The 25219-nt window shown below is 43.4% G+C and overlaps 1 protein-coding gene and 1 non-coding gene across 3 annotated transcripts in view; one reads left to right on the top strand and one right to left on the bottom strand.

Moving 5' to 3' along the window:
• LOC124721210 overlaps window positions 1-25219 on the bottom strand; it is a 526868-nt gene that overhangs the window by 115511 nt on the left and 386138 nt on the right. The gene's annotated exons all lie outside the window — the stretch shown is intronic.
• Trnas-cga lies at window positions 9273-9347 on the top strand. The gene has a single exon. It is a non-coding gene; the product is annotated as a tRNA-Ser (tRNA).

The following is a 25219-nucleotide window of genomic DNA, read 5'->3' as shown; positions in this document are numbered from 1 at the left end:
AACAACACGACAGTGTTCTGTAAAATGACTACACTCGAACCCCGCGCTTGTTGCTGACTTCATTGCTTATCGCAGCCACGGCTCCCGAGTACTAAAATCCACCAGCTTGTGCCTCTCCACCTAGACTGTCTGAATCAGCGTTACACGCAAATCCGGAATTTTTAACGAGAAGTGGACGTTGATTACAATTAGCTCGCTTACGTACCGACTCGTACTTCAGAGGTATGTGATGGAAGCTAGTGACAAGAAGTGGAAGTTTGTAACCAGGCCATCAGGCATTATAAACGGCCTCATTATAGAATAACACTATGGACACATTTGGAGAACAAGAAAATGTATTGTCCACACTGTGCAGAGACTTGGTTCCAGTTGACAGTGTTGGTCAGTGGTATTCGTCAAAATGAAATAGTAATTACAAGGAATGCTGAGTAATGAGTTACTCAGGAATCAGAGAGCAGGATGGAACAAGACTGAAAAGTACGACTTCATACTTGCGTGTATTGTGGCTTGATTTTCCTATTGATTTAGAGCTTCCTGTCCTAATGCAAACCACTTCACTACGTAAGAATGCCGGTGGTTTCTATTACTGTCTTTATCTAAATTTAGCTAGTGCTTACTCCGTAATACGTTATCTGTCAACAGTGGCGGTCCAGAATATTGTCAGTCACTAGTTGTGTAAGCCAATGAATCAATAGAAAACATAAATCTGGGAGGATAGATTGATTTGTGGAGTCTGAATGACACCGAAGGAAAAAAGTATGCCATCATTCCAATGAACTTCGAAATCACGATTATATGAACGTCATTTTTAAGTTGCTTCTCGCAGTTCTGATCACCTAGATACTTTGAAGTTTGCCGACAACACTATAATATTTGACTGGAGTGTAATCTTGGAGGGAAATGAAACTTGGACGATAAGCAATTCAGGCAATAAGAGAATAGATGCTTTTGATCTTTGATACTACAGAACAATGGTCGACTTCGGTTTATTGGAAGAATTCTAGGAAAGTGTGGTTCATCTGTAAAGGAGACCGCATACAGGACATTAGTGCGACCTACTCTTGAGTATTTCTCGAGTGTTTCGGATCCGTACCATGTCAGATTAAAGGAAGACATCGTAGTAATTTGCTAGTTTTGTTATTGATGGGTTCGAACAACATGCAAGTGTTACGAACATGCTTCGGGAACTCAAATGGGAATCGCTGGATGGAAGGCGACGTTTCTTTCAAGGAAGACTATTGAAAAAAAAATTGGAAAACCGGCATTTGAAGCTGAATGCCGAACGATTCTCTTACCTCCAACATACACTGCGCCGGCCAGGGTGGCCGAGCGGTTCTAGGCGCTACAATCTGGAACCGCGCGACCGCTACGGGTAGGTTCGAATCCTGCCTCGGGAATGGATGTGTGTGATGTCTAAGTTCTAGGGGACTGATGACCTCAGGAGTTAAGTCCCATAGTGCTCAGAGCCATTTGAACATACGCTGCGCATAAGGACCATGAAGATAAGACACGAGTAATTAGGGATCATACGACTGCATATAGACAGTCTATTTCGCTCGCATATTTGCGAGTAGAACTGGAAGGAAGTGACTAGTAGTGTACGGGGTAACTTCCGCCACGCCCTGTACGGAAGACTGCGGAGTATCTAGGAAGATGTAGAATACTGAAGATAAGATGGGTAGTTCGAATAGTTAATGGTGGTTCGATGAACCCTCTGCCAGGCACTTAAATGTGATTTTCAGAGAATCCACGTTGATGTAGATGTAGAATAAGGAAGTACCGAATCGAAGTGGGGAAAAAATTAACAGCAGAACTTGATTAAATTTTTGGGTGTACATACTGAGGCAAACTTGAACTGGAAGAAGCGTATTACTTAGCTTCTCTAATAATTAGGTTCAGCTACTTTTGCACTTCGTATAGTTGCTTATTTGAAAAAAAAAAGAAACTAATTAACGTCCTGTCACATTTTGCATATTTCCATTTCGTAATGTCTTATGAAATAATTTTAACTCATCACTCAGAAAGAAAGAACTGATTGCACAAAAGCAGCGAGCAGTAATAAGAAATGTGGAGTTCAACCAAGGACGTCACGTAAGTATCTCTTCAAGGAGTTAGGCATTTTAACTGCGCCGTTACAATACACATATTCGCTAATGAAATTCGTCATAAATAATACATCACAATTTCAGAACACTGATGTCCGTGCTTACAACAACAGAGGAAAAGATTATCTTTCTTATCCATTGTTAAAGCTGTCAGCGGCTGAGAACGGATTTCAATATTCAGCAACAACAATTTTTGATTATTTGCTCAATAACATAAAATGGCTGACAGGTAGCGAAGCAAGTTCTAAGTCTAATTTAAAATCATTTCTCCTGGCTACGTCCTTCTATTCCGTTGATGAGTTTCTACTTAAAACTGATAGCCAGTATATTAAAAAAAATTTAAAAAATGTGAAGTTGCATGAACATGATTAAAAATAATAATGTCTTTATTAATGTTAACACTAGTCACATATACATATCCTGTAAGTTGACACGTTCCAAATCATTTCAACAGAAGAATCGTCCAAATGATCTACGAAACATGTAACTAACTGAGTGGAGGAATAGTAATGGAGGAAAGTTTGGAGAGTACAAATTGTAGTGAGAGACTTAGGCCTGAATACAGTAAGCAGGTTAAAATACTTTTAGGTTGCAGTAGTTATGCAGAGTTGATGAGGATTGGATAGAATAAAGTAGAGTGGAGAGTTGCATCATACATGTCTTCGAAATGAATGCCGCAAGAGCCTTTCCTCATTTCACACACTCTTGCTTCATACACTTACGCAATATTATGCTTTGTCCAACTTACAGCAACTGTCTTATGGAATCTTACATGTTTTACAGAAGACAGCAACAGCAACTTTCTCCAGTTACTTAAGCTCAGGTTAGTCGGCTTGACTACAGTCTCTCACTGAGAAACCTCGCTGCTGGAAATAAATATCATCCCCGGTAGAGAGACACTGCAGAAAAATGCTAGTTCCAGTTTTTAGTTCGCTGCTTCACCGAGCAGAGTGGGACAGTTGTTAGAATACTGGACTCGCATTCCGAAGAAGGCGGTTCAATTTCCCGTCCGACCATTCAGATCGAGTTTCTTCTTGAGTTCCCTAAATCACTTAAAGTGAAGGCCGGGATGATTCCTTTGAAAGAGCATAGCCGATTTCCATCGCCTCTCTTTCCCAATCCGAACTTGCGTTCAGACTATAACGACCTCGTGGTCGACGGGACGTTAAACGCTAACCTTCCATTGTTTGCGCTATTTGATAATCTGATGGTTGCGTTAGGGATGCGTTCGCGGAATGGGGTTTCACATGGGCTCTGCATTCATTTCAGTCGGCTAAAAATTTATATCTCTAATGTGATATCTTGCATAGTATTTTCCACGGAGTACATTTTGTAAGATTTTTGTCTAGAAAGGAAAAAAAGACTTTCATGTACGATGAAACGTTTCGCTACACAAGGAAGTTGCCACTTCAAGCCATGGTGGTAGTATTAAAATCGCAGGATTTTGGACACAGGTATAGAATACCAGTTCTCAATCTGGCTGGTTAAATTCAGAGTCTCTTTACAGTGTTGTGCTGAAGTGTGAAGAGTGAGATGTTCGTCAGCTACGACAGTGAAATATCGCAGCCAAAGTAGATTATGCACCAACTATGTATTTCGTTGTCTCCATTTCGTTGGATCCACATCAACACAAACATTAATATTCAGTATTTATAGTCCACTGCACTCTATACTTAAATATTAGGCACATCTAAGGGAAGACCTGCAATTAGCACTCTGTTGAAGATAGTAACGTTGTGTACCCACATTTTCATCGTCATTTATGGACAAACACGGAACAGTGATGCAAAGGAAAAGACGTTCTACTATATGTCTCTGAGTATTCATAACCCTAATATCTACATGTTTTCAGACAGCGTGAGATGGCACCGGCTGAAGATAATGGATTCGCATCACGAGGACGGCAGTTTAAATGTCCGGCCATCCAAGTCTGGGTTATCCACAGGTTGTCTAAACTGCTCATGGCAAATGCCGGAATAATTACTTTGAAAAGAATCTAGCCCATTTCCTTTTCCATTCTTCTTTAACATAAGCTTGTTCTTCGTCTCTAGTGACCTAGGTGATAACGGGAGCCGGCCGGAGTGGCCGTGCGGTTCTGGCGCTACAGTCTGGAACCGTGCGACCGCTACGGTCGCAGGTTCGAATCCTGCCTCGGGCATGGATGTGTGTGATGTCCTTAGGTTAGTTAGGTTTAATTAGTTCTATGTTCTAGGCGACTGATGACCTCAGAAGTTAAGTCGTATAGTGTTCAGAGCCATTTGAATCATTTGATAACGGGGCGTTAAACCTTAATCTTCGTTCCTTCCATATACATTCAATATGTCTTAGATGTTAGGACAGAGACTGTCGTCCACTCATTAAAGACGAAGGTTAATAATTCACAACCTATTTTTCTATCGGGACGGTATTTTTTTTACATATTTGTAACCAAGGGGATATGAACAGCTGCATTTCCAATGGTCTATAATTTTCGGCACGTTAAAAAATGATCGGCTCTGTTAATAAAGAGCGGAGAGCCTTAAAATGCCACAAACGCTACATTTACAATACGTTCAGACCCATGAGTCCTTCCCATCCCATCAGACAAACCATCCATTAATATCAGGAGTTGACATCCACCGACAACAAGAAAATAGCCACTTATTGAATCCAGAACGAATTTTCAATCTGCAGCGCTATGAGCGTTGACGTGAAACTTCCTGGCAGATTAATACTGTGTGCCGGATTGGGACTCGAACCCCGGACCTTTGCCTTTAACGAGCACGTGCTCTGCCATCTTAGGTACCCGAAACATGAGGTACTGGCGGAAGTAAAGCTCGGGTAGCTCAGTTGCTAAAACACTTTCCCCGCAAAAGGCGAAGGTCCCAGGTTCGAGTCCCGGTCCGGCACACAGTTTTAATCTGCCAGTAATTTTCATCTATTAAATGTTTGTATCGTCATTTCAACATCTTTACATGGGAAAACACCACACGACGACATTTATGTTACGCAATACTCATGAAATCAACAGCGAACGCTTAGAATCCATTTTAATCTATAACTTGGAAAGAAAAACTTTGTTGCTGATTGCAGACACCTCGCCACCTGCTCTCCCAATCCCTTTAGAGGGTTACCGTACCGACGAACAACCAACAAAAGGGAGAAAACATAAAAACGCATCATAGACGCGATACATCCGTTACATAGCAGTTTCATCACTATAGGCAATTGAAAGTGGCAAAATTACAATGTCATCAGCAGACCTCAAGCTGTTAGTCGCTACGTGGCAGGGGATACTTAGAATACAAGCATTATTTAACAGCTCCCTTATTTTAATATGGATGCTGTGCTAGAAGAACGACGTCTCCTGAACCTCCATATAAGCTGGGATGCGTCTAATTTTATTGTTATAATCATTACGTCAGATGCGCTTTTTGGTTTCTTACATACAGGGAACGTACTCTGCACGGATTTTATGAGCAAACCTTTATGTAACGGACGCCTACTGTGTAGCTCTACCACCAAAGACTGTTAATCGTTTCTGTAACTTTCTCACCATGATTAAGCAAACCTACGACGAGTTATAGGGCTCTTCTTTCAATCTTTTTCTTCTTCTTCTTTTTCTTCTGCGTCTCGCTCTCTCTCTCTCTCTCATCCGTTAATCCAACAATACAGGGATTCCATAATTATGAATAACACGCAATAACCGAATAATCGATCGATCGAATGTTTTGTAAATAAAACTGTAACGTTTATCGGGTGCACAGAAAGAGAGCGCTCAGTCTCTATTCCTTCGAAGCAAAACGTTGAGGTGGTTGCATCAGCCCTCTTGCGTCAGCACTTTAGGGAAGCCGGGACGCGCCAGCCGCTGATTAGTTGAGACACCTGTAGCGTGTGACGAAGTTTAAATGGCTGTAAATCTTGTAAAATTGCTGAAGTCTTTTAACTAGATTGCCTCAATTTTCTCTGCGCAGTGCTGCTTGAAATTTTAATAAAGTCATGAACCAGTTCAGAATCTAAAATTAGAAGGCGCAGGAGCATCGACGGTTGAATAAGACAACAGAAAAGTTCTACATAGAAAAGACTGTTAGTAGAACAAGTCGTATAGTAGGCTAGGTACGTGTCTAAAGTTGCAAGCGAAGCTGAGGTATTGAGCAGGAGCCATCTATTAAAAAAAGTAGCTGGTTGTGTTTACTGATGAGATGTGAGTTACGAAAACGTAAAGCAAAAACAGTTTTTACGAACTGTAACGGTCCGAATCAAATATGAGATGTTTAAATAGTCACGAAGAAGAAACCACGTATTGAGTAAATGGACTGTGTTCGTTCTGGTTAAACATGTCTAAAGGAAAACCGTGTTTGCAGCAGCACACAGTTCCACTTATGCAATACGCCAGCACAGGCAATACACAAACATGCTGTCTCAAGTTAACTACCACTGCACCAGCCTGTTGGTCAAATGAGCTACCGCAATGAAATGCTGACGAAAATGCATGTTGTTTACTGTGTTAGAATCTATAGTTAAACCAGAGTCTTTAGTTATCTCAGTAATTTTGAGGGCTGCGATTTCCCAGTTAATATGCGAGCTAACGTAGAGTATCTGACTGTACATGCACATAGTTATTATTGAGCAAATGAGAATCATGCCGACAGTGTTAGCCTAAAAGCATAAAGTTATTACTAATCAAACAGGTAACTCGAATTGAAGTGGAGGAGACGATAGAAAAGTTTACCAGATCCTGAAGGAAGGAAGAGATATTTAGTGTTTAACGACCTACCGACATCGATATCATTAGAGACGTAGCTCATCCTCGGGTGGAAATAGTTTATGGAAATGAAATGGTCATATGATTTCCGCTTTAATCGATTCATGGAATCCACGGGAAACATAAATCTGGGTTCCGGACGGGGATTTGAGCCTTGCTCTTCTCGAATACGTGTCTAGTGTCTAAACCATTACGTCACCGCCGGCCGCTGTAGCCGAACGGTTCTAGGCGCTTCACTCCGGAATCGCGCTGCTGCTACGGTGGCAGGTTCGAATCCTGCCACGGGCATGGATGTGTGTGATGTTCTTAGGTTAGTTAGGGTTAAGTAGTTCTAAGTCTAGCTGGATGAGACTATCATGTCTCTACAACTTCTCATTGCCAATAGACCAGGAAACCCCCCCCCCCCCACCTACACAGGAGGGGGAGGAGATGGAACCAACATTGACATTACGATGATGACAGCCAACATCGCTGCCAATGTACAAAACTGGATTGTTACTGACGGAGACACAACCAGCGATCACAACTTGATCACATTCACAATCTCAGATCTGGAATGCCACTGGGACATAGGGTGGGAAGTACAACTAAACTATAACAGGACCAACTGGGAGCGCCTTGCAAGAGAGTTTGACCCTCCGACATGGCCAGAAGATGACGATGACATCAACAAACACGCCGAAGATTTGGTGGGCGCTCTTACTAGGGCGGTAAAGGCTGCTGTACCAACCAGGAGGAGAGCCGTTGCGGCTTCTCCATCACCATGGTCTGCGGAGCTAGGGCAGATGCGTCAGTCTGTCAGGAGGGCGAGGAGGTATTACCAGCGGAGTGTCGTCTGGGAAGAAAAACAAAGATGGCTACAAACATACAGGGAAGCCAAAGAGCAGTTTCAGAAGGAACTGCGAGCAGTCAGGTTGGAAAGTTGGAAAAAATACGTGCGCAGCCAATTGGCTATGGATCCCTGGGGCACTCCTTACAAAATAGTAAGAGAGAAAATCAGGTCGCCAATGGTGCTCTCCACTATCAGGGACGGAAACCGGATGACTGGGTCTTGGCAGGAAACTGCTGAGGTCCTCATCCACTCACTCCTCCCTGATGATAAAGTGGAAGAGGACACAGAAGATGTACCCTTTCTCAGAAGAGGAAGTGGCAGCACACATAAAATCACTAAAGAAAGGAAAGGCCCCGGGACCAGACGGCATCATCGCGGAGGTGGTGCAATACCTCGCTCCTCAACTGGTGACACCTTTAGCAAGAATTTACAATGAGGCCCTGCGCCTCAGAACATTCCCCACAATCTGGAAACAGGCCAACGTCGTAATTATCAAAAAAGCGCAGGACAAAGACCTTAAAGAAGCAAAGTCCTATAGACCTATCTGTCTGTTGGACCTGTTAGGCAAATTGCTGGGGAAGTTACTAGCTGATAGACTGACAGCACACCGAGTGTTGTGCGGGATGAGTGACAGACAATTCGGTTTTCGGCAGGGGCGATCTGCGTGTGACGCAGTTGCCCTTGCGTCCGAGGTCTGTGGGTCGTCTCCGCACAAGTACATAGTTGGCATCATGGTGGACATCAGTGGCGCCTTTGACAACCTGTGGTGGCCTTCGCTCTTCTCCTGCCTGCCGGAGAAGGAGTGTCCAGGGCCGCTATACGGCTGTCTTAGGAGCTATTGTATGGAAAGAGAGGTCTGGCTATCGTCCCCTAGCGGGCGAATTGGTAAGAAAATCACGAAGGGGTGTCCACAGGGCTCTGTCCTGGGGCCACTCTTTTGGGATATAAATATGGAGCCTCTCCTGGAGAGCTTGGAGAACAGTGTGCATGTGCTAGAGGCGATAGCTTACGCTGACGACCTCCTTCTGCTGGTTGGCGGCCGAAGTCGCGCAGATCTTGAACCCAAAATCAATAGAACACTAGCAATTCTCACACAGTGGTGCCAGAACACGAGAATGACTACTGCGCCTAACAAGTCGACATATCTATTACTGAAAGGCCAATTGGCCAGGAATCCAACGGTAAGAATCGAGGGCTCACCGGTGATTCGGCGTCGTGAGGCCCGGTATCTAGGAGTAATAATTGATGAAAGGTGGAACTTTGCCAAACATATTGAAACAGCAACACAAAGATCACTAGAAGCCCTAAACAGTTTGATCATGATAGGACACAGCAGATTTCATCTTCCAGCAGAACTCATAAAGTTGTACCATAATACCATTCTTGTTTCCATCGTGGGTTACGGATCCGGAGTGTGGGCACACAGGCTCACGAGGGTCGTGCCCGCTATGTCTGTGAGGAGGGTGCAACGCAACATACTTCTACGCTCCATTGGAGCATACAGAGCATCTCCTGCGAGCTTCTGTAAAGTTTGGAAGGTAGGAGACGAGGCACTGGCAGAAGTAAAGCTGTGAGGACGGGGCGTGAGTCGTGCTTGGGTAGCTCAGTTGGTAGAGCACTTGCCCGCGAAAGGCAAAGGTCCCGAGTTCGAGTCTCGGCCCGGCACACAGTTTTAATCTGCCAGGAAGTTTCATATCAGCGCACACTCCGCTGCAGAGTGAAAATCTCATTCTGGGATCTTCGTATATGGTTCATATGCCTGTCTGAGGAATAGTTACTGTCGAACTGAGTAAACGGAATGAAATTCGCAAAGACTTTATGCCCTTGTATCGACATGTCCCCTGTTTACTATCTTTGACAGCTGCACGGTGAAACTGCGCTGCAGCGTCACGTATTCATTCATCGGCAGCCAGAGTTTACAGTTTTGCATTTTCCTTTGATACCTGTATGAATATCAACTTGTGACCAGTTTGCCTAACTCCTTCGTGGTGGGTCGTTTTTTTTGTCTTTGAGTGTGCATTACTTCCCTCCTGTTGTGGAGGTAACAGGTCACAGAAACCAGTGAACAAGCGTCAGATCTACAAAAGGTGAAGACTTATCAAGTCCGAGTACTGCATAAAAGAAGAGAAGGATAAAAGAAAGAAAAGAAACGTGAACCAATCCAGGCATTCGACAGGAGTGAATGTTGAGTACTAGAGATAACAACCAAATTTCAGAACGAATTGTAAGTACGTTATCTAAAAACTGTGTTATAAACTATAGGGAGATAGATATCAGTATCAAGAATGTCATATTATGTTCCTTTTTAGCGTGCCTTGTTTTCTGCGAGGGACCAAATAGAAACACGCCATGTACCCATTTGTAGGATCTCTGAGTTAATTTACGTTTAGTTATTAATTTATTTAACATGAAAGGATTAGGGCTCTCAGGCCCTCTCTTTCATCGAACCAGGCGTTCTACGTATTTTACGTTACGTATATCACGATACACATGTTAACTCAAGGTTAGCTAACGAGTATAGAAGCCGAAATATGGATATTGACGGTTTTCTACCTTCAGTAATCAAAAGCATTGAATTTTCTTTTTCTCCCACTGATTTCCTCTGCTCATAACCATCGATATTTCGATACAGTGTTGACTAACATGCAAAGTAAAGCAAGATTACGAGGACAGTGCCTCTGTAAATGATTGTAATTCCACACAAAGCTGCACGTGCTAAATTAAAATCAGTCTTATTTGATCAGGAAAATGGAATATCCAACGTTATGATCAAATAAGCCGTTGACGTTAATGTTTGAGCTTGTAACACCTAAATGCCTGTATGACCATTTCTGAGCTATTGCAACGACAGAGAGGTACCATGGAGATCATAAGATGAACATACAAAAAAATCTTCGAAGATTTTATCTATGGGGTGTTACTTTAAACGTATCTTAATAGCTTCATCGAATACACTGAGTTTTTGTATGGAAGTGAAGCCTAGAGAAAGACAATCTAATTATTGTCAAACCAAATAGAAAAAATGCACGAGTCCTTCATTGTATGATCAGTTAATAAATTAAAAATCGTCATAAAATTAGACAGCTTGAATCTTTCTGAACGTCAGTCTCACCAGAACAAGGAAATCGCGTGGAAAATGGAAAAGTTCACTCCTCTGACAACATGGGACTGCATTATGAGTCTACTTATATACTGAAAGTTACTTCGAAACGCATATTTTTACAGAAAGGAAACAAGTGTCGGAATTTCGTAAAAAATCGGCAATAGAGGGATTAAACTTATGCGCTACCGCTACCTTCATAATATTGTATCAACTGTTAATATCGTGTGTAAGAAGGAGATTGCACCAACTGTTATACCGTGTGTAAGAAAGAGAAACATGTACCAGCACGTTTAGGAAAACGAGAGGGGCAGGATCGTGGCCTATCTATACTGCCGTTTATCGTTCAGCGATGTTGTTGTCCACATTAGTCCCGACCCCACGACTGGCATCCGTAAGTGGAATCGATAGGTTCAGGAGGTCCATACTCGACGCCATGCGGCTGCTTGAGGGCCTCGCGCGAATAGCGCCCAAGAACACGAACATATTGATCCCTCATCCACATCACGTACCTCGAGTCAGAGAAGGGTTTTGTTAGTAGAAAAACAAGTGTACACAGTGTGACGACGTCTGGAAAAGCATGGGCTGTCAGAGGTTTCCCTTGAGGCGGCAGCATAGAGAGGAGCGCAATAGATGTTCATCCAACAACAATGGGCACAGGAGCGGCACCACATCATCTTTTTAGGCGAGTACCGGTTTTGCCTAAAGCATTACAATAGAAGAATACTGCATGAGCCGCAAACTTTACATCCCACCCCTGAAGTAACACAATACATGACATATTATGTGCAGTCCAGACAACCATGTAATACAAGTATTTTTGTAACCATAAAATATTATTGTATGTATCTTCATGGCCATGTAGTATTTTAATGTATTTTCTAGTTTATCGATACACTCCAAGGAAGAAAAGGAAAGACCACAAAGGAATTATCCGAATCGGACTGAAATCGGTAGATGTGATGCACATTTACATGCAAACAAATGGTTATATTTCAGAAAAACTGGATCATTTATTCTAGAGAAAGAGCTTCACAAATGGAGCAAGTCAGTAATGCATTGGTTCATCTTTGACGCTTATAAAAGCAGTTATTCGGCTTGGCGTCGATCGGTAGGGCTGTAGGATGTCCTCCTGAGGAATATCGTGTCAATTCTGTCCAATTGGTGCGTTCGATCGTCTAAATCCCGTGGTAGGCGGACCCTGCCTACAATGCTCCAAACGTTCTCAATTTCGGATATATCTGTATACCTTGTTGCCCAAGGCAGGGTTTGGCGAGCAAGAAGGTAAGCAATAGAAACTCTCGCCGTGTACGGGTGGGCATTGTCTTGCTGAAATGTAAGCCCAAGATAGATTGCCATGAAGGGCAACAAAACGGGGCGTAGAATATAGTCGATATACTACCGTGCTGTAAGGCCGCCTTAGATGACAACCAAAGGGCCCTGCTATGAAAAGAAATGTCATCCTAGACTATCGTCACTCCTGCCTGTCGAGCCGTTTGGCGGTTAGCAGTCTGGTTGATATCCCACCACAGTCCGGGGTGTCTCCAGACACGTTTTCAACCTGGAATCTCATTACTGAAGTAGAATTGTCTTCAGTGGTGAGTGCCGCTTCGAACTGAGCGCTGACGACCAATGAAGAGCCGGCCACTGTGGACGAGCGGTTCTAGGCGCTTCAGTCCGGAACCACGCGGCTGCTGCGGTCGTAGGTTCGAATCCTGCGTCGGGCATGGATGTGTGTGATGTCCTCAGGTTACGGTTTACTTAGTTCTAAGCTTAGGGGACTGATGACCTCAGATGTTACGTACCATAGTGCTTAGAGCCATTTGAACCATTTGAACCAACGAAGGCGAGAGTTTCTAATGCTTATTTTCGTGTTTTTCAGACCCTACATTGGCCAGCGAGGTCGCCTGGTGTCTCCCCAATTGAGAACGTCTGGAGCATTACGGGCAGGGCCCTCCAACCATCTCGGGATTTTGACGATCTAACGCACCAATAGGACAGAATTTGGCACGATATCCCCAAGGAGGACATCCAGCAACTCTGTTAATCAGTGCCAAGCCGAATAACTGCTTGCGTAAGGCCATAGATGGACCAATGCTTATTGACTTCTTCAATTTGTGAAACTACGTCTCTTGAATAAATCCTCCAGTTTTCCTGAAACTGTAATCATTTGTTTGTCTGTATATGTACATCACATCTACCGATATCTGTCTCATCGCATAATTCCTTCGTGGTACATCATAGTTTCGTCTCAGAGTTTATTTTATAGTTTATCGATATGGGTGTGTTTTTTAACACTGTTAATAAACTGTGCCCTATTTTCGAGGTCGCAGTGACATTATGTTTCAACAAGATAACGCAAAACCGCATGTTGCTCTGCTGTCCTGACGTATCTCGATGCAGAGGTATTTCGACTGATGTCCCGGTCACCATGTTCTCCAGATATGGCTCCTATTGAAAATACTTGACGGTGAATCGCAGAGAGACTGTCTCGCCACTCGTCATCGGTCACTACGACTGATGAACTCTGGTATAGAGTTAAAGCAGCATGAAATGATGTACCTATATCTTTCATCCAAGCACAGTTCAACTCGATGCCCAGCCGGACTATAGCCATTGTTTCTGTCAATGGTGGCAGCTCCGTGCGCTAAGTAAAATGTAGGTATTTTCTATTCTCACTAGTGTTGCAATATTAATTGGCAGCAATGCAGAGGCGACGGACCTGAGGATAACACGAAAAACATCTCCGTAGAAGATTGGCAAAGAACTAATACATGTACACTGACGTAAGGGTGCTTGTTCATCAGAGCATATTACACTGTAAAGTCATTCAGACCACGCTGTAGAAAAACAAAACCGGCTCTACTAAGTTTTATTTAATCGCATGGCTAGGGCCCCCCGTCGGGCAAGCCGTTCGCTTGGTGCCGGTCTTTCAATTTGATGCCACTTCGGCGACCTGCAGTGGATGAGGTTGATAGGAAGATGATGAGGACAGCACAACACCCAGTCCCTGGGCGGAGAAAATTCCCCGACCCAGCCGGAATCGAACCCGGGCCGAGAGGATTGACAATTCGTCACGCTGACCATTCAGCTACCGGGGGCGGACACTCTACTTAGTAATAGAATTTCACTACGAAACAGAGAGTCAGTGTCGATTAAAATCAGAAAGAAGATAATTTTCTCAGGAGGGGTGTGAGTTATTCAGCCAATAAGAATTAGCACTATTGGGCCTAGGTGGAGAATCTATGTTGTTGGGAGAAATCGAGAGTAATTGATGGTTGCTGACAAATCTGTCAGTTACTGGGACGAGTACAAACGATGGATGATTTAATCGACAGAAACTCATATTTTAACAGAAATAGGGGCAGTAATAATAGTGACGTCAGTAGTAGTAGTAGTAGTAGTAGTACTAGTAGTAGTAGTAGTGGAGGTGGCGGTAGCAGAAGTCGTAATAGCATTAGTTTCGGTTGCACTAGTGTTTCACACCAACTTCTAGTTTTCAAAAACCGTTTCATCGTTGACTCAACGAGGTGACTACTGAGATGTATAAAAATTAGTAAAGATGTGTAACAAAGTAATTATTGACTGGAACAGGTAACTGCTTTGTAACGGATATACGTTACAACCGCTAAATAAATAAACGTTAGAATAATGAATTTTTGTGGTACCAGTTTAGAAGAGACTCCATAGTAGTAACTACGCCTTGCAAAAGGCGGAATATTTCTCCAGTTTTTCTCAGCAGTCACGGAAAGGAACAAGATCATCGGCATATAAGGGGCAAGCGAATGAAAATGAGATAAATGAAGAAAAATTAAGTAAACTGCCTATTATTACACTTTAATGCATGAGACTGTGAAACAAGAAAGTCAGTACCTTCATGGAAAAATATTTGCGGTTGCTTGCGGAAACATTACTGTTCCTCAGACCTGCACCTCTTCGACTGAAGCAAATCGACGGCCACGAATGTCTTTCTTCAGGGCTCCAAAAATATGGAAATCGCAGGAGGAGAGATAGAAAATGTATGTAGGATGTGTAAGGGCTTCCCAGCGAAACTTCTGCCCGCCCACATGTTGCCAAGGTTGTTTCGAAAAACTTTCAAAAGTAGTACTCATCTCTCCCCATGTGATTTCCACATTTTTGGAGCCCTGAAAAAAGACATTCGTGACTGTCGGTTTGTTTCTGAGAAGAGGTGCACATTTGGGTAAAATCATGCTTTCGTAGGCAACCACAAACATTTTTCCATGAGGATACTGACCGCCTTGTCTCACAGATGTGTAAATGTTTTAACAATTATGGTTATTTTGAAATAAAAACAGTTTACGTACTTTTTTCCATCTCTCTCGTTTTCATTTGACTGAGCCTCATAAAAAAATGACTATCGCGCTTCGCTCGGAAGGCTTTCATGGCTGCCTAGGTTCTAGTTAGAGCAGAGACTGTGTGCCCACACGAGTAGCTCGGTAAGATAAATACGCCGCACAATATGACAGAAGAGCGGGTTAGTACTCGTGTTTGCACATCTGACTAGATCTGCAAATACTTCGAGAGGTCGAGGAGGCATCGTTTGTTTAAAACGGTCATCTTAAACGGACTCGATTAATCGCTGAACATTGCTGTTTGGTTCAATGTGGTCTATATTTACCAAAAACATCTCTTAGATTGGTGAACTAATAAGAGCAAATAGTATCATGGTCCACAGAAGAAGGGCGATTATGAAGGATGAGAGAATTTGCAGACAGCGAGGGGTGGACTGGGCGGCACGATTCCTCTGGCGCGGGGCCAACTGAGGTCGATATGGCGCGTCGACGTTTCCCACCTTCCTGCATGCTGTCTGCAAATATCTCCCTTCCACTTTTCTAAAATAATAATTAAAACTTTTCTAAACTTATTCGTTTTTCACTGCCGTTGTTTATAGAATGAACCACCAAGTGATAGTTACATTATTCGAATACGACCTATGCCTATGGCCACACACAGGTAAGCTATGTACTGAGTTACCACCTTAGAAAATCTATGTTTCGGGAAAGTTAATATTTGTACAAATTACAGTAAAACAGGGAAAGGGTTGAGATTCTTTAACGTTTGCGTCAATGACTGGACTTTAGTAGCAAGTTGCTTCAGTATTAAGTTATAATTGCAGGTGTGCAAACATTAGTGAGACAAATTTGGTAAAAGATAAGTCATCTGACGGAATCGTTTTATCTCTTTTCTCTTGATCAATATTACTCTCGATTTATTTGATACTGTGTTTTTTACACCGTCTGATCAAAAGTATATGGACACCAATTAGTATTCATCAATATGGGTGTGTCCATGCTTCGCCTCTCTGACGGCTTGAACTCTGCCTGGGGCACGTCCAGTGATGTGACTGAATATCTGTTGAGGAATGGCAGCCAGTTCTTCCTCCAGAAGCCGGCCGCTGTGACTGAGCGCTTCTAGGCGCTTCAGTCCGGAGCCGCGCTGCTGCTACAGTCGCAGGTTCGAAATCTGCCTCGGACATGGATGTGTGTGATGTACTTAGGTTAATTAGGTTTAAGTAGTTCTAAGTCTAGGGGCTGATGACCTCAGATGTTAAGTCCCATAGTGCTTAGAGCCATGTGAACCATTTGAATCTTCTTCCAGAGCCGAAACCAGAGAAAGTAGTGATGTTGGATGCTGTGGTCTGAAGCGAAGTTGACGTTCTAACTCAACCCAAAGGTATTCCATTAGGTTCAGATCGGGACTTTGGGTAGGCCAGTCCATTTCAGGGATGTTATTGCCCACAAACCATTGTCTCACAGCTGCAGCATTACGACAGGATGCATTATCATGCTGATACAAACAACTAACGTGTAAAAACTGTTTCTCTAATGTACGCAGTACACAATTCTGTAAAATGTGTTCGTATCCAGTCGCATTTAACGTTTCCTTCAGTACAAGAAGGGGACAACACCTTAACCAGAAAAAAAACGCATACCAGAATACCACCTCCTCCTCTCTGGTTGTTGGCACTACACACGCCGGCATGTAACGTTCTCCAGGTTGTTGCGTAGTATATCGTGATTCATCCCTCCAAGTAACTCATTTCCGATCATTCATTGGCCAGTGGCGTCTCTCTTTACATCGCGTCAAGTGTTACTTATCACTGACTGCACAACTGTTAGGCTCGTGAAGAGCTGCTTGACTATCGTACCCAATTTTTTTAAATTCTCTACGTACAGTCATCGTGCTGACTGAACTGCTGATTCCTTCCGTTGATTTTAAGGATTTTTTTTACGGCAACCCACCGTACTGTTCGGCGGTCTTATTGTAACTTTGGATGTTCCATTGCATTTCCAGTTCACAATCATTTCACCAATAGTCAACGTGGGCAGCTTTAGTGGAGATGCAACAGCCCTGATGGATTTGTTCAGGTGACATCCAGTTACTAGCTAACGTTAGAAGCGACTGAGCTCTCGTGACCAACCCAGTCTGCTGCTACCCCTTCTATACTACCTACACAGAACTCCCCACCTCCTTTTGTACTATGATCCCCCTCTCGTAACATCTGGTGGTCAGTACCGCACTACATACGGGTTGGAAAAAATGCAGGAAAGTTCACATCCGCAACAATTTAGCTGTTCTCTCTCGTTTTCTGAGACTTCTTTCCTTAGAACCTTTGAGAAAGGTATTCTAGCGGTATAAACAGAGTAATTATACAACAAAATAAAACACAAGATGTGAGACCCCGTTATCGTCGTGAGCTGGAAAAGGAACTCCCTTTCCAATTGAAGGAGGTGAGTATCTGTTGCTCAGGCACTGATGTATTTTAATATCGAAGTTTGATGGTGAACCATCATGCTGAATTCACCTCTACTGGTAGGCAAAAAGAGGTACAGTCTCAAACAACAGACAGTGCATCACGAAGGAGTACCACGTCAGTTGCGTATAATATTATGTTGATAATTATTACTTTGGGTCTGCCTTATCCCAACTGAGTACGACACATTTTTTATTTACAAGGTATCTTCAGTGACCTAAAATATATATACGTACTTTTGTTTATACTATTTTTCTTTTCATTTCTTACGTTGTATATTGTGGTTATAAATACTTCTGGTATATTCGGCTTTTCATTGATGTAGTAATAGTTAAAATTTCTACTTAAAATTTTGTGGATGTTGATCTACGAGGCGCCTTCAGTGAGTAATGTAACAGATTTTGTTCTGAAAGCAGGTTGGTTTTGTTCAGGAGTACAATGCATCACATTATTCCCCACTCTTTTGGCTACGAAACACTATTTTTGAACATAATCTCCGTTCAATGCACCGGCCATACGTCACAAAAATGGTTCAAATGGCTCTGAGCACTATGGAACTTAACTTTTGAGGTCATCAGTCCCCTAGAACTTAGAACTGCTTAAACCTAACTAACCTAAGGACATCACACACATCCATGCCCGAGGCAGGATTCGAACCTGCGACCGTAGCGGTCGAGTGGTTCCAGACTGTAGCGCCTAGAACCGCTCGGCCACTCCGGCTGGCCATACGTCACATTAATGGGAGGGCGGTACGACCGCATGGTACCACTCTACTGGTCGACGTCAGAGGTAACGTCTTGCTGCATCAGTAACCTCCCCACATCCACGTATTAATTCCTGCGGAGTGTATCCTTCGTTGGGCTAAACAAATGGAAGTCACAAGGTGCGAGATCCGGGCTGCACGATGGATGAGGAAAAACAGTCCAGTGAGGTTTTGTGAGCTCCTCTCGAGTGTGCAGACGTGTCCAGTTGTGCAGCGCAGTATATGATTGTGATCTTTCGATCACTTTGAATGAGAGAGTCCACACGTTCCAATACTGCAGGAGTCATAGCTGTGTGTTGTCGGTCGGCACGCAGGATATCGGATAAGTTTGCTCGACCTTATTGCAATGCTGACAAACGCCTCGCCCAACGACTCGCCGTGCTCTTGTTCACTGCCAGGTCTCCGTAGACATTGTGGGATCGCTTATGAGTATATCCGATGTTCTAGTTTTCCGACAAAAGAAACTGAGAGTCAAGTCTCTGCTGCGAATGCATCTCCGTTGCAAATGCTATTTTGAGGAATACGTATAGAGCCGCCACCTATTGGAAATTCATGAAATTATAGTGACTGAAGCGGGAATATTCCATGACGTCCTACAGCAAATTCCTCATTTTTTCAACCGAAATTGGCCGAGAGAAAAGTGTTTTGCATTACATACTGAACGCCTCTCGTATATTTGCTCATATCCTGTTTTACAGCTGTTATTCTTCTGCTTACTGCCATAGGACATTTTTTTTTTAGCAACACTAGGAAATGAACTTTCGTTTTGCTGTTATGTTTTGGATGGTATTGCCGACTGTCAAATGTTCCTGGCAGCTATTGAATGCGTGTTGGTGATATCAATTATCTAAAAATGTTCAAATGTGTGTGAAATCTTATGGGACTTAACTGCTAAGGTCATCAGTCCCTAAGGTTACACACTACTTAACCTAAATTATACTAAGGACAAGCACACACACCCATGCCCGAGGGTGGACTCGAACCTCCGCCGGGACCAGCCGCACAGTCCATGACTACAGCGTCTGAGACCGCTCGGCTAATCCCGCGCGGCAATATATCAATTATCTCTGTCTGTCTCTGTCTCCCTCCCTCTCTCTCTCTCTCTCTCTCTCTCTTCCTGTGTGTGTGTGTGTGTGTGTGTGTGTGTGTGTGTGTGTGTATGTGTGTGTGGGTGGGTTAGTGACTGGGCGGAAGTGAATATGTGTTTGTCTTAATGTGGTTGGATGTATGAATGAATTTTTTACCTTATCATTTGTTTTTTCAGGTTTAGGAAAGATTTTGTTTACGTGTCTGGTCGTTTACCAGGTGTTTTTTCTCTGCACTAGCATTCTGAATATGGTAGTTTTGCTGCATTGTTATAAAGCATTTGTTGTGGTGTTTGTCCTGATGATTTTCATATCTTGTTCTTGGTTGGCAGGATAATGGTTATGGTGTTTTAAGTGCTCTGCAAATTTGGATTAGTTTCTTTCGTACTTCCAACCTCTGATGTATTCTTTGTTGTGTGTTTTAAAATTCGTGCACTTCATGCCTATGCAGGCTATCACGTATTGCAACTTTGACGTTCAGTTTTGTATTCCTGATCCCAAGAATTTGTCCTTCTTGATTGTCGATTGGCTTAAGTCTGGAGAGTTTTATATAAGGTGGCCCCATTTCTTTAATTAGTTTGCCATTCTGTGAGTTAACTTATGAGTCTAAGTCATAGTGTACCATGTGTATTTGTTTCTTTGTAGAATTGTCATTGTGTATACACAGAATACATATACACAATGACAACATCACACAGAGACAATGCATATGATCACTATGACTTTACATACGTAAATTAACTCTCAGAGTGGCAAGTTTACTAAAGAAAAAGGTCCACCATACATGAGATACAGCTGTACAAACTCTCGAACCTTAGGCTATCCTACAATAAATAGGGACAAATTCTTTGGATCAGGATTATACGGACTTGAAGGTCAAAGTTGCAAACCACTACAGCGAACAGAGGCATGACATGCAGGGATTTCAAAACACAGAACAAAGAACACATCGGGGATTGGAAGTATGAAACAACCCCATTCACATTTGCAGAGCACTTAAAACACATCAATCATCATCCAACCAACTAGGAACAAGATATGAAAATCATCGGGATAAACAACCATAATAAATGCCTTGCACCAGTGCGGGAAAAATATTATATTCAGAAAGCCAGTGCACAGAAGAAAAACATGGTCAACGACCAGAAATATATCAACACAAATTCTCTAAAAAAAAAAATGGCTCTGAGCACTATGGGACTCTTGCTGAGGTCATTAGTCCCCTAGAACTTAGAACTAGTTAAACCTAACTAACCTGAGGACATCACGAACATCCATGCCCGAGGCAGGATTCGAACCTGCGACCGTAGCGGTCTCGCGGTTCCAGACTGCAGCGCCTTTAACCGCACAGCCACTTCGGCCGGCACAAATTCTCTGTTAAACGTAATTGTTTAACGTTATAAAACAAATAATAAGGTAAAAAAATCCTTTCTTACATCGGACCATACTGCAACAAACACACACACACACACACACACACACACACACACACACACACACATTACACTCATCTACACTTAACAGGTACACATACCCATGCAAATCTCATTTGTTCACGACGGAAATGGCCTGCTAGCATGACGAATGGGAAAAGCGTTTTTAATAAGCCGGATTACCATGACCTTCGATGTCTCTCAGCTATTCATGCCATTCGACTTTACTTAGTTGGAGACCTCAAACAGCCTAAAACATTAATTTCCAAATTTTGGTTCCTTACTCTAAAGTATTCAGTTTAGGATTGTTCACCATATGTCTAACATTGGCTCAAGATTTCAACACTCAGTGTGGGGTGAACGGCAGTGAAGTTGAGTAAAATACTGAAGCCATTGGTGACAGCATGAGTCCACATTGATATTCCTTAGCATAATATATGACAATGTGATTACTTTCGACTAGCTAATGGCCTTTTCAATATTACCATCAACCTGGATAGTTATAATGCATCGCCAACGGTACTGGAATCAGAAACTCCTAATTATAACATCAGTCCTTTGCACGACCTACTTTCACGTGAGAAGTTTTCTTACCGCAGTATTTGTCCGCCCCCGGTAGCTGAGTGGTCAGCGCGACGGAATGTCGCCAAAGGGCCCGGGTTCGATTCCCGGCTGGGGCGGAGATTTTCTCCGCTCAGGGACTGGGCGTTGTGTTGTCCTAATCATCATCATTTCATCTCCATCGACGCGCAAGTCGCCAAAGTGGCGTCAAATCGAAACACTTGCACCCGGCGAACGGTCTACCCGACGGGAGGCAATAGTCACACGACGATCGCAGTATCTGCAGTTTTGTTTTACCTTCGCAAAGCACATTGTCACCGATCTCTCAACATTATTTCGTTCTCTCTAAAAGCTGTTAAATGCAACTCTCAAAAATTCTCGAGAAAACCGATATTGAAATTTTCTGAGTCTCTTTAGCACGCTAATAGAGACATAAGTTCGCTACTTCGAAGGGGCAGCGTAGCTCCGTGGTAGAATGCTCGTTTGCCATTTGCGCGCCCTAGGTTAGATGCCTGACTGCCCAAGTCCAACTAGCATTTCCGTGAAGCGTAAAATAAATATAGATGAAATAATAATTTTTAATGTTTTTTTAATTCAAACAATCTTTATTAACTAACTTTTATAAAATATCAATATTTAACGTGTTTTTTATTTGCAATGAAAACTACACCGATGAGCCAAAACATTATGACCACCTGCTTAATAGCTTGTTTGTCCGTCTTTGGAACGAAATACATCACTGATTCTGCGTACTAGGGATCCGACAGTTTGTTAGTAGGTTTGTGGAGGTGTGTGGCATTAGATGTCTACTCACAGGTCATGTAATTCTCCTAAATAACGGGTCGCTCATTAGCGTACGCGGTGATGGTGGCCGATAGCAACTCACACGGGTTCCATAGGATTTACATCAAGCGAGTTTGGTCGCTGAGACGTCAAAGTGAGTTCACTATAAAGCTCCTCAAACCACTGTAGCACGGTTCTGGCTCTGGGACACTGACAATTATACTGCTGAAAGACGACATCGCCGTCGGAGAGGACATCAAGCACGAAGGGATGGAGGTGGTTCGCAGCTGCCCAGCGTGTCTTCGGTTATTACCACAAGTCCCACGCAAGTGTAGGAGACTGTCACCCGTAGCATAATACTGCTCCCACCATCCTGCGTCCGTGGCGGGCTGCACGTTTCGAGACGCCGTTTACCTCGACGACGACGTTTGTGGAGATGACCATCGAACTAGTGTAGCAAAAATGTGATTCACCCAAAGAGCCGACACGCTTCCATTGATCGACGGTCGAATCCCGATGGTCCCGAGTCCACTGCAATTGTAACTGACGATGTCATGGGGTCAACATGGGAACAAGTAGGGTTGGTCTGCTGTGGAGCTCCATGTTCAATAATGTACGATGAATGGTGTGCTCCGAAACACTTGTGCGTGCACAAGCACTTTGCTATTTCGGCAGAGATGCCACAGATCCTACTTTACAGAGCACACAAGCCTCCAAACCCCACGTTCTGTGAAGAGTCGTGGACGTCCAACCATTTAAAGTGCAGTGGCATTTTCACTGCCCTTCTACCGCTTTCCGTAAATTCTCACGACAGTAGCACGTGAACATTCGATCAGATTCACCGTTTTCGAGATACTGCGTAATAATAATCTGCCCCTTGTCAAAGTTGCATATCTCAACGGATTTCCGCACTTGCAGCCCTATCTTCGCTAGGGTGATCACCGTTCGTGTCTGCTCCGCTTGCACACTTCTGTTACGGCGTCACGTGCCCACAACAACACAAACGGCATCCAACGTCGCGGTGCACAGTGGTCATAATGTTTTGCCTTATCAGTGTAGATTTTTGTGTGCAATATTAGAAATAAGATGAGCATTTTTCGTAAAAACCGATAATTATGTGTGTTAATCGGCATATATTTGATGAATTTTATTAATAAATGACGTAGGTATTCGAACTGAACGAAAAAAAGTCGAAAAAATGATGACCGAAACGAGACTCGAATCATCGATTACACACTCGAGTGATACCGATGTTTTCATTTTTATATTTCACAGAAATGGTCGATGAACATGCACCCATTTTTTAAAATTTGCGTTGGCAAGAAATCGAACGCAGGCCACTCACAGGCAGACAAGCGATCTACCACGGAGCCACGCTGTCTCTCGAAATATCGATTCTACTGTAGTGCCTTAAAGATGCTTGGAGAACTTCAGACTCGATTTTCTCGAGGATTTATGAGAGCTCAACCGAGATGTACTGGTTTCCATTGTTTTCAATGATAAGATGTCAGTTTCAGCTTCAGTGACACTGAAAGCGGAACTAAGACAAGGATCAAGACTGTAGTCGAGGGTTTCACTTCATGCCTGTGTTAGACAAAAGTGTTTGTCAGATGTTTTTCTACAAGAGAGAAACGACCTTTGTTAACATGAGAAACTACAAGACATTTAGAAGATGCGGAGTGGTCAGAAACAGTCTGAAAAGTGTGTAAGGGTAATGTAGGCTCGGTTGCGCTGAGAAACAATTGTTAAGAAAAAAATCATACTTTGCGCCGTTTCCGAGCTAATTAGCATTGATGTTAGACAAGCAGACCGTTGCGCGTGCAGATTCATCTACATCTACTTCTACATTTATTCTCCGCAAGCCACCCAACGGTGTGTGGCGGAGGGCATTTTACGTGCCACTGTCATTACCTCCCTTTCCTGTTCCAGTCGCGTATGGTTAGCGGGAAGAACGACTGCCGGAAAGCCTCCGTGCGCGCTCGAATCTCTCTAATTTTACATTCGTGATCTCCTCGGGAGATATAAGTAGAGGGAAGCAATATATTCGATACCTCATCCAGAAACGCACCCTCTCGAAACCCGGACATCAAGCTACACCGCGATGCAGAGCGCCTCTCTTGCAGAGTCTGCCACTTGAGTTTGCTAAACATCTCCGTAACGCTATCACGCTTACCAATTAACCCTGTGACGAAACGCGCCGCTCTTCTTTGGATCTTCTCTACCTCCTCTGTCAACCCGACCTGGTACGGATCCACACTGATGGGCAATACTCAAGTATAGGTCGAACGAGTGTTTTGTAAGCCACCTCCTTTGTTGATGGACTACATTTTCTAAGGATTCTCCCAATGAATCTCAACCTGGCACTCGCCTTACCAACAATTAATTTTATATTATCATTCCACTTTAAATCATTCCGCATGCATACTCCCAGATATTTTACAGAAGTAACTGTAACAGTGTTTGTTCCGCTATTGTATAATCATACAGTAAAGGATCCTTCCTTCTATGTGTTCGCAATACATTACATTTGTCTATGTTAAGGGTCAGTTGCCACTCGCTGCACCAAGTGCCTATCCGCTGCAGATCTTCCTGCATTTCGCTGCAATTTTCTAATGCTGCAACTTCTCTGTATACTACAGCATCATCCGCGAAAAGCCGCATGGAACTTCCGACACTATCTACTAGGTCATTTATATACACTCCTGGAAATGGAAAAAAGAACACATTGACACCGGTGTGTCAGCCCCACCATACTTGCTCCGGACACTGCGAGAGGGCTGTACAAGCAATGATCACACGCACGGCACAGCGGACACACCAGGAACCGCGGTGTTGGCCGTCGAATGGCGCTAGCTGCGCAGCATTTGTGCACCGCCGCCGTCAGTGTCAGCCAGTTTGTCGTGGCATACGGAGCTCCATCGCAGTCTTTAACACTGGCAGCATGCCGCGACAGCGTGGACGTGAACCGTATGTGCAGTTGTCGGACTTTGAGCGAGGGCGTATAGTGGGCATGCGGGAGGCCGGGTGGACGTACCGCC

This window comes from Schistocerca piceifrons, chromosome X (genome assembly GCF_021461385.2).
Source record: "Schistocerca piceifrons isolate TAMUIC-IGC-003096 chromosome X, iqSchPice1.1, whole genome shotgun sequence".
Lineage (NCBI taxonomy): Eukaryota > Metazoa > Arthropoda > Insecta > Orthoptera > Acrididae > Schistocerca > Schistocerca piceifrons.
This window is presented reverse-complemented; position numbering and strand designations above follow the sequence as displayed.